Source organism: Coturnix japonica, chromosome 7 (assembly GCF_001577835.2).
Source record: "Coturnix japonica isolate 7356 chromosome 7, Coturnix japonica 2.1, whole genome shotgun sequence".
Taxonomy (NCBI): Eukaryota; Metazoa; Chordata; class Aves; order Galliformes; family Phasianidae; genus Coturnix; species Coturnix japonica.
The window spans coordinates 1,970,934-1,984,612 of NC_029522.1; positions in this window are offsets into that span (position 1 = coordinate 1,970,934).

A 13,679-nucleotide genomic window follows, 5' to 3' on the forward strand; every position below is an offset into this window, starting at 1 on the left:
GATAGGTTAAGGAGAGCTCATGTCTGAAATCATTAGGGTCTTCTCAGCTACTCTGGTCAAGCTCCAAATGGACTCTATAGGAAACCTCTATAGGAAATAATTATCATTTTACAAGAAAAAGTAAGTTTCTGCCCAACTTGTTCTTTTTTTCTTTTTTAAACAGAGCTTGGTCTATTCATTACAGTATTTTCAAGTTACTCTCCTCACTTTTTTAATGACTTTAGAACCTATTCTGAACAGGGCGACTGTCTCTTGGACAAAGCTCCATGTCTGATTTCCATCTGTGTTAAATGCTCCTGATGACTCTCTCCAGCTGTAAAGACAACCTTCAAGGACTAGTATGAAACTCAAACAGATTGCCCATGTCAGAATGAAGGAACACGGTCTCATTAGAAAGGGAGAAGTTAGGCTCCCTAACATTTAAAAAGAAGAAAAAGCGAGCTACAAGCCACAGGCACTGATTATTTCTTTTATGGATGGCAGTGATCCATATGGTGACATTTCATCTACAAATTCTGTATTTGTTAGCAATATTGAGTAATAGCTTTCTAGTCACGTGTTCTGAATTAGCAAATACTGCTGTCCTCAGACTGAGACAGTGAACTTGTGGCAGGGAAGTTACGGGAACCACAGACTTGCAGAGTTCAGGCACTGCTAATTAGGAGGCCACATTTAGGTAATTCAGACCACAACCGCTTTACAGTCCCACTCCGTAGGTCCATGCAAATAAGATACAGGTAAGGTATGTATGATGCAGAATACAATAAACCCCCTTTAAGCAACCAGTAACATGGCTCCTGCACTCTGGTATCACTGGTAGAAGAATAAGCTTTATACTGCTTCTCCTTAGAGAAATCTGAGGGGTGGACCACAGACCAGACCTAAATGTTAAGTCTGTCTACAGAATGAATAGATGAATTCACTAATTTCAGGTCTAGGACACTATGAATTGCTGTACTGAGTCACATCCAAGTTCTGGCTGCAGGCTGAGCTCTGCTCAGGCAGCCACAGAATCCAGAGGCACCAAAAGCTGACATGGGCAAGGCCATCCTCTGCTGAACACTTCCACTGATGCTTTTTGCAATAAAATTTCACTTTACTAAGCAGTCCGATTCCTGAGAGTTACTCAGACATGTGGGTTTCGCTTGTCTTCTTACCTTGACTTTGAATAAACAATGATCTTCCTGTATTTTTTATGCACTTATAGGGAAGCATTGTTTCTTCTACTGCTAACATTAAATTAGAAATGAATGCAAATCCAGTAAGCAAGTACATCACGTGCATTGAGAATCAGCCTACTAGAGCTGATTTCATTTTTCAGCAAAAGCACAAAAGTCATTAATTTGGAATGGAAAAGGATGAGTCTGACGATCAGATTTATGGGATCAGTTCTCTGTCGATCCATTTTGAATAAAATTCTTACACATCTTATAGAAACATAGTGGGAAAAAAAATAACACCACCATTTGTCTTCAATTGATTTCTTCCATCTTTTATACTACCTGGGTAATTTCTTGTATGCATAGAAAAACTGTACTTGATATCATGAAATACCACAACTCAGTCTGAAAATCTGGTAGTCAGGCTATTTCTAGTGATCTCATGGCTTGGCTACGATTCACGAATACAGAAATCCATTAAAATGCTTTCATTAATCCCTGATGCTTTTACTGTATTCAAAAGGCACGCAGCTTAAATACTGAATCGTACAATAGGCTTTAACCTTCTGCCATGCCTTCCTCCTGAGTCTCATTGGCTTAAGGAAGAAAACAACTGAAGAACTTGAACTATGTCAGTGAAAAATTTAGAGACAAGTTAGGGCAGAGACATGACTTCTGCAAGGCATGACTACTGTGACTATCACATCTGAGTGAATGATCAGTATTCAGAAGGGCGCGTTTCATCATCTTTTTATATCAGAGAGAAAACACACAGCTTTTCCTTGTTGAAAACGGGTTGTGCTACCTACATACAAATTAATGTAGACAGAAGCAATAAAATGAAGCGTGGTGGAGGAAGGCAACGCGTTCATTTATTAAGAACTCGCAATGTGTCTATATTTCCCCCTCAAGTCATTGATTCTCATTGAATGTGAAATGCTGGGTGATTGCCTTAGCTGTTGTTACTATGAAGACAGTGGTACTGTGAAAATTCATTTCTATTCCTTCTGCTTTCATCAAGCAAACAGCTTTCAAAAACAATAAAAAGAAAGACAAAAGGAGACAAAAACTTACCAAATCTATATTCTTCCTTCCTCCCCGCTTAAAAGCAGCGATGCCTTTTCCGTATAGCTACTTCTGTAGCCACTGGGAGTAGATCTAGACATAGGTAAGTGGTAGCAAAACTGTGCCTTTTATAACTGAAGCATTTCTATGAATAGAAGAACACAGTTTTCTGCCTCCTGAATCTCTTCAGCAATCAAGTAACAGCAATCAGATGACTGCAAATGTATGTAAGTTCATAAAGCCAGTCCCAACCAGTAGCCAACTGCTGCCATTTTCAGGTTGACTGAAATTTCTTTTAGCTCTCTTCCCCCTCAAACTCACTCACTCTTACCTAATGTAATGCTTGGTGGGCTCACCCAGAGGTGTTCAAAACAGCTACAACCTGTTAGAGTGAGACAGTTATTGGTAAAGATGCATGTACAGGAGATGAGCTGAGCACGTGGGAACCTCTGTCGGGCCATGGAAGCCAGGTCAGGCTGTCACCTACTAGGACTGAACCACTCTGCTTACAAATCCTGTCCTTCGCACAGCTTTGCCTTCACTATCAGAAAGCTGTCTTACAGCAGGACAAGCACATATATGTTATTTGATGAAGTCCTTACAAAGAGGCATTACATGTAGCATTTGCCTCAGCACAAACAAATGAGATCAGCATCGTACCTCTGCTTCTCACAAACATGGCTTCCATCTCAACCTGCTGGTTGGACTGAACATTCCTTCTGCATCTCTACTGCCATCCTGAAGTGAGATGACTAGCTCGAGTTTACCAGAATGCTTTATGGTTTTATGGTCTTTATAATTGAGATGTCAGTGGCTTCACACAAAATTAAAAGATGCAATGATGAAAGAATTGCTGTCTGCATTATGAGAGGTTTTTTTGCAAGCTGATCTTCAAGCTGAAAGTAGCCCCCCCTCCACATTTTTCTCTTGACAGACACTCGAACTTATTCCATACTCTACCAAACCTTTAAGTGGCACAGTCACTACAGAGTCCTGCAGCATTCACTGACAAGTATTTTCCAGAACAAAGATGAATACTTCCATACATTTAAAAGCCAAGCAAGAAAATTAACTTTTCAGATCTTCTTTTTACTAAAAAATCAAAACAGTCTTTTTTTTTTCCTTCTTTCCTAAGATAGATTATTAATTGACTGCTATGCTGGAAATACACTGGGGATATTCATTCTTCTCATTCCAATTTTAAAGGTTAAGCTCTTCAGTAATTAATTTGTACCCATAGCCAATGAGTTGCTGCACAGATCATCCTTAAAAGCAAGTAGAATCTTGGTAATCAGAATACCCAAAAGAAGGATGTATAAGCAAAACTGCCATGCAGAGATCTGAAATTTGTATTTGCAATCAAAACCCTGGAGATCTGCTGTATCAATTTACAGCTAACCCCAGGCCTGCTCGTAGGGGCCCGGGTCACTTTTTAATGCTTTCCAACAGCTGCACGACACACAACCCCCATCCCCAAGCTACCACACAAACCTGTGTATTACAGCCATCTGTGGGGATAAGCCAGATTCACGCTTATTAAGCTGTTGGTGCTTTCTTTATGTGCAAAAATACTTATTAATTAAAAGAAGGCCGGATACCATAAGGTAACCTCTACTAGAGGCATCACTGCTGCGAGAAGGACAGGCAGGTAAGAAAAACAGCAACCCTTCCCCTGTATTTCTTGCATCTATCTCCAGCCACCAAATCCAGCAGCAGTTGCTGACAGTGAATAACTCCTGATGATATATTTCAGAATCCCTTTCCAAAACCTGGCCCCATATGAAGCCCTGCTGTTTCATCCTGACCCACCAGCTCCAGTTGATGGAGGCCCTTACATCATACTCAATTTATCTCACTTCTAAAGCTCTAGTTCTACCTCTTAAGTCCCCCCACTGACCTAGCTAAGCTAAGAATTAGCTCTATTAAATAGCTTTACTGTGCCCTTTCTATCTGCTGCCTTTTCAATGGAAATAAATAGGAGACATTAATTTTGGAGCAAACTACATAAAATGGACACCTTGGAAATAAGCTCTATTTCAGTGCTAATTTCTGCACTGTGCAGCCCTCATGCCTCACTGAGGTGGCATGTGGCAATGGATCCATTTCAAACTGAGTCCTGCAGAACTACCAGGCATCAGTCAAGCACCAGCACTGCAGGAGTTAAGAGCATGTGCTGTACATCACTGGTGGGAATAGTTTGGGAAGCAGAAAGAGTGGGAATAGGATCCTTTACAATGATTGCAGTTTTTATTAACATATTTTTACAGGATAACCCAGTTAAGCTTGACAGCTTGTTTACAATAGGGCCCTGTCCAAGGACAGCTTAAAACTATTATACAGTACATACAGAAGGACAATACAGCCCCAGTACGAGCTACCAGCAGGCAGTAAATCATGTCAAAGCCTCATGTTACACCTGATTAACTACTTGGCTCCAGTGCTGCAGCTTGTTCCAGGAATGCCTGCTACAGTGATGCTAAGAGTTATCAGGGAATTCATGCCATCTGATGGCAAGCTTCATAAAATAGCTCCCCAGTGCATCACTGAAGAGGCATTGCTTGGTATGAAATGTAGGAGCACGTCCTTAGCACCTGCAGTGTCCTCTGGTGCCATGTATTCCCTAAAAAGTGACCCAAGTCGGCCTCATTTACAAGAAGAAAACACATCATTTCGGTCCCCACAGGATCACCTAAGCCTGGATTACATCTCTATCTCAATTATGCTTCATCAAACACATCCACAGTTCTGTTCCTCACAAGTCAGTCCATTCTCTAACACAGTCACTGCAATTAAATGTACCCCATTGTTATTCTTGATCCTGCAAAATGGGTTTTAAAATATACTCTCTAGTCCAATCAGCAACCTTACCTTTTTCACTGCTGGCAGAGAACACAGTGAAACCTTTACATCATCTGAACATAAAGGAAACCTTGTTTATGTGAGGTTCAGAATTGATCCAATCAACCAAAGAGGCCAAGTTCGAAAACACCATAAGGCCCGTAGGCTGCATGGTGTCAAACATACAAGGCATAATCCTTAAAGACTCCATATCTATCCACCTGTCTCTCAGAAAGCTCAACAGCATGAAATGAGATGTAATGTGCCTTGATCAAGAGTTAGAGTCCTACAAGTCAGCAGAAGTGCTTCTTAATTGCAAAACCCATTAGCTCTGGCTCTACGTGTGCAGCTTCTCCTAAAGCCCTGGAGGAACTGAGGCAGCATTTCCTTTGAAAATGCAGGTGATATTACAGCTTTACTCTTGATTTCACTTACTGGGGAGCTGGTGTAGGTCAGGTTTCTCTGCACAAAATATAAACCCAGTAAAATACCCTGTTTCTTGATTTTTAGCACACTGCAACACACAGGGTGGGCTGAACACCTGAATTCTTTCTCTTGCTCTCTGAGCGAGGTAATTTTGCATTCTGAGTTATATCACAGACCACAGTAAAACATCGTCTTCTAAAATTGAACAAGGAGTCCAATTAAAACAAAAGCGAGGCTTCTAAAAATAGCAGCAGAACAGCAGAGCAGGCACCCCTGGATTGCAAACCTATTTCTTTACTACATCATAAAAGCATTTCCACAGCAACAGCTACCACAACAAGAGCTGCTGATGAATGGAGAGCATGATATTCAATCGCCTTTTCCAGGAAGTAGATGACAGAAAGTCCTTCTTGGTTTTCAAATGGAGTAAGAACCACCTTAAATACTGAGACCACAGCAAAACAGGTATATGTGACCTTACAGAAATCTCTACACCTAAATGCAGATCACTCACAGACACGGTCGCTTAAGGCAAAGGAGGGCATCCACATGGTACCGCCTTTGTGGTACATTGTGTGAGTACTTGTGCAGTTCAGAGGCAAGAAAGAAACCAAGTCCTTTCCAGAATTCCATCAAGTAAGACATGAATGCTGGGCAACAGGGAACAAGTCTCAATTGGGAACACGAGAAACAGTATCTGGGCAGCAGCTTCCAGGTAAGAGCTTCATGGTGGGGAAAAATGTCTGGGCATGGGTCAGCTGAGGCTTTTCAAGGGACATCTCTTTCTGAATCCTGAACAACAAGGGACTTGTCCTTACAGGTGGCACAGCATCAAGGGACAGTAAATCCAGCAGGACCCCTTCAGACACTGAATAGGATTGGAAGCTCACAGCTGTTAAGCCAGGGGAGGAAAATGGGGGGGCAGCCAGAGGGATGCTCAGCCATTGCTGAGCTGGGCCACAGTAGCACGGGGCTTAGCAAATTGCTGCCCAAGCCTTTGGGTGAGATGTGGCTGAACAGCTGCAGAGCTGTGACACGAGCCGTTGGACACCGTGCACCAGCTCAGACACAAAGCACAAGGTCTCCTTTATGGCCAGAAATCACACCAGCTGCTGGGCAGGGAGAGGTCAGGCCGCAAAGGCAAGGTTAGTTCTGGGATGAAGCTCACCAGTTGCCACAGACATTTAGTTGCTGTCTGCAGGGCTCAGCACCTTGAGCAGACTTGATCCATGTCTATTTGAGCTGGACATTTTAACCTGCTCTGTTTGGGAATATAAAAACACTAATTCACTTTTAGCCAATTCATTCATCTTCAGATGGTTTTGTTTAATAGCAAGAAAAATCAGAGGTCCAGCCTAAACTAAAATGAATTCAACCCTTCAAAGTTCCAGCTGCAACTGAAAATCTGTGACTAAATCTAGCTGTACTCATTGCCTTGCTCAATTGCCTGCAAACACTGAAATGGAAGCAGTGCTATCTGCCTGCACAGACCGGGTGACTAAGTGCAGATATTACTTACAGGTGATTTTCTTCTCCTGGTCTTGCAAGTCTTTACCCAGAGCATGAAATACCAAAACCATGATGTATAACACAGCCCTTCCTGTTGAGCTGTGCTCTACCATTCCACAGCAGCGTCCAAGAAGTCCTGTGCCTGTGGTAATGTGGTCTGTGAGAGGAGCCTGTAAGACAAAATTGAATGGAAAGCGCTATATTCTTTTTACAATCTATCCATGCATTTTTTAAATTGACTTTCAAAAACACACCAAACACGCCCAGGAGAAATAAACCAACAATGTGAACTGCTGCCTGAAACCACTACACAGATAATAGAGTGCATTTATTGTGGTGGTGATTGAAAAGAAACTTTACATAGCGTATTTATTAAACTCACCACTCCCTCTTTCACAACAGAAAGCTGAATATCACCTAGAGTTATAAATACAGTACTACATGTCTTGGTTTCCCTGAATTTGAAGTCACTACTGAAAAGCTGAGCATTACGCAGGACACATGCCTACAGCAGGGGGCTAACTACTGCTCTCATTTAGATGTATGGCAGATTTGAGACATTATTATCTCAAGGCACAGATTTGTAAGAAGAGACTTGACTGCTAATAGGACTGCTTTCTCATACAAAGGCGTGTACATTCAAGCGCAACGTTGAAGGATAATTAAAGTTTTGTTATGCCAGTATATCAGGCTAGATCAATTCTTGTCTGATAGAACAACAAAGATGTGTTCTGGAACTCGGGATGTCCCAAAGCCTGGGAGTTAGGAGCAGAACTGCTTAAATCCATGGCAAGCCTCCAAATCCCACCAACCTTCCTCTTAGTTAACTTCAACCAAAATCTAGAGAGCAACTAAGGCACCCTTTGTAGGCCAGAGAGAAAGCACGATCTGAAAAAAGCCTGAAAAAAATAAGCTTTTCTTTTCTTAGTATTTCCCTCAATTAAAGCATTCTTACGGTAGTAGTTAAGCAATAGAGTGGCAAGTTGTAGCATGTGGTCTGACATGGTATTTTACTACCTCCAAACAAGCAGCAGGGTGAGATATTGGAGACATGAGCCCTGACTGCGTTAGGCTTCCACTGAAACTACACCTACAGTATTTCAGCAGAGCAACAATTCGCACTTGCATCATCTTTTCCTTTACTTAAAAAAAAACAACGCAACACAACTTGATCAGTGTTTCCATAAGAAACTCTTTCTCAACTAAAATGATGTACCCAAACAGATTTATGATGCATCCTGTTTGGTCATGAAAATGTTTAATTCCATGTGATGAGCGTACGTGGGTGTCTGTTCGTCACTGTATTCCTATTTTAAATAGATGTATTTAAAAATTGAATATATACATATTATAGATAGGCAAGGTCAACAGGGAGGCAAAGGTAAAAAAGGTTAAAATTTCACAGAAGAGATTAAGAAAGTTAAAAACAAGAAATGAGTTCATTTCAACACTAATCTTAGTAGGATTCCAATCCACTACAGGGAATGACTGGTGTTTAAAGTGCCCCATATTGTACTCAGTGCCCTTATTTACCTAAGTCATTATGATTTTAATAGCGCCGCCTACTTGAAAAGGCGTAGATAAAACAATTCTGGTTACACCATAAGCCTCTCTTAACAAAACCACTGCCTGTGCTGGCACAATAGCATTCTTAGACAAAACCAACATTTGCAAGACAGATATAACAGATGGGGAAACAGAGGCAAAGAAAGCAAGAAGCTCAGACGGGTTTTGCCACGCAGTCTACAGCTGAGCAGCGTATCTACTGCTTCAAACAATGATCGGTACTATGTTAGCACCTTTCATTCCCACTTCTCCATTTCTCATGCCCGAAGCAGCATGCCCACTTACCTTGTAATGATAAGCACTTCGGGTGAGAAGTGCTTGTTATGTTTGGCTAGATGAAGTCCAAGCAGTATTGCCACACGTACACCCGCTGCAATAATAGTCCAAGTCTGACTATGGGCTGGAGTACGAGAAGGATTTTTTTTTACTATAATTAGGCTTATTATATACTTATTTGATACCTCTACTTTGCATGAGGATGCACAACCTCACCCACTCTAAAGCATCTGTGTGGTCATTATTCTACTTTTCTCCAGGGCAAGCAAATGTACCTCTTAGAGTTTAAGACAGACAAAAACTTTAAAAGAACCATAATTACTCAAGTCTTTGGATGACAATACCAAAATGCTGAAGCAGATACTAGAATAAATCAAGCGCTTCATTGCAGTGAGGAAACACTGTGAATTTGCAGATCCAGAACCAAGTGGGCTTCTACAGTGTGAATCTTGACATTGCTCCTGGACAACACAAAGTGTCTCCTCCTTACCTTGGTGAACCCAGGCAACACTGTGGAGTCATCTGAAAGCAAATGCCTTCATGCAATTCAAATGTGGCCGCCGCTGAGTCATCACAAAACTCCCACAACAGTACATAACTTGCTGTCCTTTGAGAACCTCATTAACCTATCAACGTTTGTATCTCAGGCTGATGAGACCAGAGAATTCAGAGACAGTGGCATGCTTTGCTGTCCCTTAGTTATATTCGGCTGAATTTGGTAATTTCCTTCATAGTATTTCCCCAACGAGTGATAACAGATAAGTCACAAAGACCAAAAATTCCCAAATTTAGACCAAATTAGAATAGACTGAGGAAAAAAACATAAAAAAAAAAATGCAGTTCACAATGCAACATGAGGATACTAATTTTCAGCAGAGCAGTAGATGAACTACTTCCTTCCACCTGTAAAAATAGCAGGAGAGTTTGAATTTCCATAAAACATGAGTAGCTCTGTGGTTTTGCTTGGTTGTCATTGGCAGATGCCTCATATCAGGTATGATTCACCCCGGAGGTGCTGCCCCAGCATTATCAACTTGAGCCATCGCCATCACGTGGCTGGCATAAGGGAGTATAGAACACTGGCTGTCAGAGCCCTCCAGCTGCTTGCTTTCCCCAGAGGGCTCCAAAGCAACAGATCACAAAGAAGGCTCAACAGTCTTCATGAACATCATGCCTTTCAGCACAGCTCTGAGCGCTCTGTGCACTCGCAAATAGCTTAACGTTATTTATTTCACAGTAGCAGCAGTTTAAATATATGTGTGGCTTATCAAACAAAGTTAAAAATATATCTACCTCCAAAGATATTAGCATCAGTTTTACTGAGAACCTCTAACAGTTCTCAAGAGTACACAGGAATCAGTGGTTTCTTTCTGGCAGAAGATAACGCTCGTGGTGTTGGTTATCTGCTTCGCTGCAGCAACGAGTAGCACTTCTCAGTCTCTGGGTCACAAGTAGGTCAGGTGCCCTCACACAGCACTGTGCAAAACAACCTGTACACAAAGCCTGATTTTCTGAAAGATATGTGTAAGCATTCGTAACCATGAGAAGAACTCAAGCAAGCACTGGGGGGGGAAAAAAAAAAAAGAAAAAAAAAAAAGACAAGAATTGAAAGATCTTTGCCAAAACCTTTTGGTTGTGAACGAAAACTACTGTGGCAGCACACCACAATGCATTTATGATGCACTATTTATTGTTCTCCCAAATGAGTGAGGCAATATTCCTATTTTTTCCAGACCATGATCAAGATGGCTGAGCCATCAGTCCCTGTAGTAAAAATCCAATAGGCTCAGACTCACACCAGACAGATGCTGCAGATCACACCCTAGAGGAAAAAAGAGGAAAACAGAGATCACAGGTTCCCACTCACGCCAATCACTGTTACTTGTTCAAAGAGGAGCTCTTTATCTCATGCTCAAACTATTGAGAGATGTGAAAACTAAGTACCATTAAATGATTGTAAATGATTAATGAGTCAAGGAACACGAGGACGAAAAAAGTGATTTATAGCTTGTATTTCAAGGGTACTTTGTTTTTTATTAAAGACAAGATCCTAAATGCACTAACAATAAAGTCTGAATAATTTTAGGAGCCTAGCTAAGAAATACAGACCTCAGAATGCCTGCCCGGTGTTTTAGGCACATAGAACAAGTGGGTGCCTGAGCTATGCATGGCATGGAAGCCGTGCCGCCCCAACCCATATCATTCAGCAGCTCGCTGCCCATTTCACCCCTAACACCATTCTGACTCAAGGCTCTCCACTATTTGCCAAGAGCACACTCAGTGTGCTCTAATCCAGAGCACAAGCTCCAACAACACCCAACACGCAGCAGTGGCAGGGAGGAATTCCTGCTGCAGACATCACCTTGCCTAGAAATCTATGTGCCGTCTTGCAAATAAACACATAAATCAGTACTGAAGTACTTACTGTGACACAAAGACTACAGCTTAACTTCCTTACCATGCTGAGAGAATGCAGACATGCAGTCGCTTCTCCTCTCCCAGCAGACTACTGTAATCCTCACACTACAAGCTGCTTCACTGTATTAGAGAAAGCAGAGGAGGAGTACTTGCTCCCACAGCTGAGGCTGTGCTAACTCATCCAGAACAAGAATGAAAGCATGGGCTTGCCCAACATTGTTAATGTCCAACCACAAAGGCCCACATCTATTTCTGGGAAGAAGGAGGCCAGGTTTGGATTCCTTCTCTATGTACATCACGACTGCTTCCTCTGCAGTACAAAGTCCTTGGATCCTGATGACAGACTGCCTGAATAATCAGGTGAATTAGCAGCTCGCTCTCTCCTTAAACCTCATTTGGTTTCTCAAGGATAAATAGAGAATGCCAATCCCTACCCTACAGGAGCACTGTCACCGTAACACCTACAAGGAAGATACAAGATGCAACTTTGAATGACTTCAGACTATAGAAAGAATTGAGCTCAAGTTTGGTTCTCCTATGGCTACAGGCTATTTTCTCCTTTAATAACATCTCTCCATGTTATTGAGCAAGCTGGTCTATCAGGAGGCGTCCCTGCCTATAGCAGGGGGATTGGAACTAAATGTCCAATGCGTAGATGACCATTAGGTCCTTTCCAACACAAACCATTCTACGATTCTATAACTGAGCTCTAGAAATCATCTTTTTCTCCCTATGAATACAAGAGAACAATACAAGTTTTGTTCACACTATTAGAACAACTTTCAATGTTAAATTTTCACGTACAGTTTCAGTTCTCGATGCCTTCTTACACTACCGGACATGTTGGTTGTCCTCTAGTGAAAACAAGATCATTTTCATATCCGGTATGAATTAATCACACTGAAAACTGATTCATACTGAACACTGTGAAATAAATTGAAAAAGCCATCTGGAAAATACAGGAAAGATTTTCAATATATATACATATATGGGATCACAACGCTCATCCATCTCCCTTCACCTTCCCCTCCACCACAGGAAGGGCACTAAGTGAGGGACGTAACAGATTGCAACTAACCTTTCCATGACAAGGGCCTGTACAAGCAGTGTGCCAAGGGACTGAGGTTCAGGAACAAAACAGGTCTATAAAAGAAGGATTGAGCCCCAGCTACTTCTTACAGAAGACTTGAAAGGAATACAAGGATCAAAGCAGACACTGTTTTCAGACAGCTTAGAAAGAAGACAATAAGTCCATAACAGGCGCGTGATTGCCATCCTTCTTGTGATATCTAAAGATACAATTAAGGTCAACTGTACATCTGCTTTCAATTTGTTTAGTTGGTGCTGTATTTTTTTTCTCATAGCCCAGCCAAGGAAAAAAAAAAAAAAAAGAAAAGAAAAGAAAAATTCTGAAGGAGTGTGTTTTCTTCTCTAAACAGCACAAATAGATGAGCAGTTTCAGGGAGTAGCATAAATCAAGAGGTTATTTTACTGCCACCAGAGTTAAAACCTTCAATTTTAATATGGAATATTTTAAGCATTATCAAGTAGAGATAATCAAACTTTGATTTAATTGCTGCCTTTGTGAAAAGACTTGATTAAATTAATTAACCGAGTTATCTTCTCAGAGTATGATCCATTTCTAATTCTGAAACTATCGATCTTTTTATTTCAAGCCATTGTTCAGCATCAAATTGCTTTCAGCAATCAGCATATACGAGCAAGTTTAATAAAGCTCAATGACTCCTCTAAGGTCCTAAGAGACTGCAAAGCAAACACATTCGTAGGTATACTCAGAAATAACCATTACGCATAGTCATCCCGACCCCACATATGGAAGGCAGTAAGAATTCAAGTAACTAGTGACAGTGCGAGTCCCAAGTGACGTTTACTATGAGACATCCTGCTTTCTGTTATCCGGTCTATACTGACTTTCATACTAATCAAGTCGCAGCACCAAGAGGTTCCTCTTTTTGCCCTCCAGGTTAAGCTCCATGGAAATACACGCGCAGAAACACTACCACCCAAATCGCATTGGTTTTGTATTTATTTCTCACACTATGCTTGGGAGAACAGCAATCCGAAAGCTCACTATTTCCATGCAAATAAAAGGGGTCATTACCAATGATCGAGAAGGCTTGTATCAAATAAGATAAATGCTTCCTGAGAGCCCACAGTCTGCATGAAGCTGAAAAGTCTTCTCAAAAAGAGCTGTTAGATTTCCACCAAACCTACATAACTCAAAACACAACAGGAAGCCTGACTACAAATTAATTCAGGAAAAGCAGAAGTTGAATGTGCATGAGACTGTTTAGGAGGTGGAAGAGTTAAAGGCTTCATGCATATCAAAGTATGAAAATGGCAGTAAAAACACTTAATATAAGGGGGATGTTAAGCAAAGAAGATTCATAACGATATGAA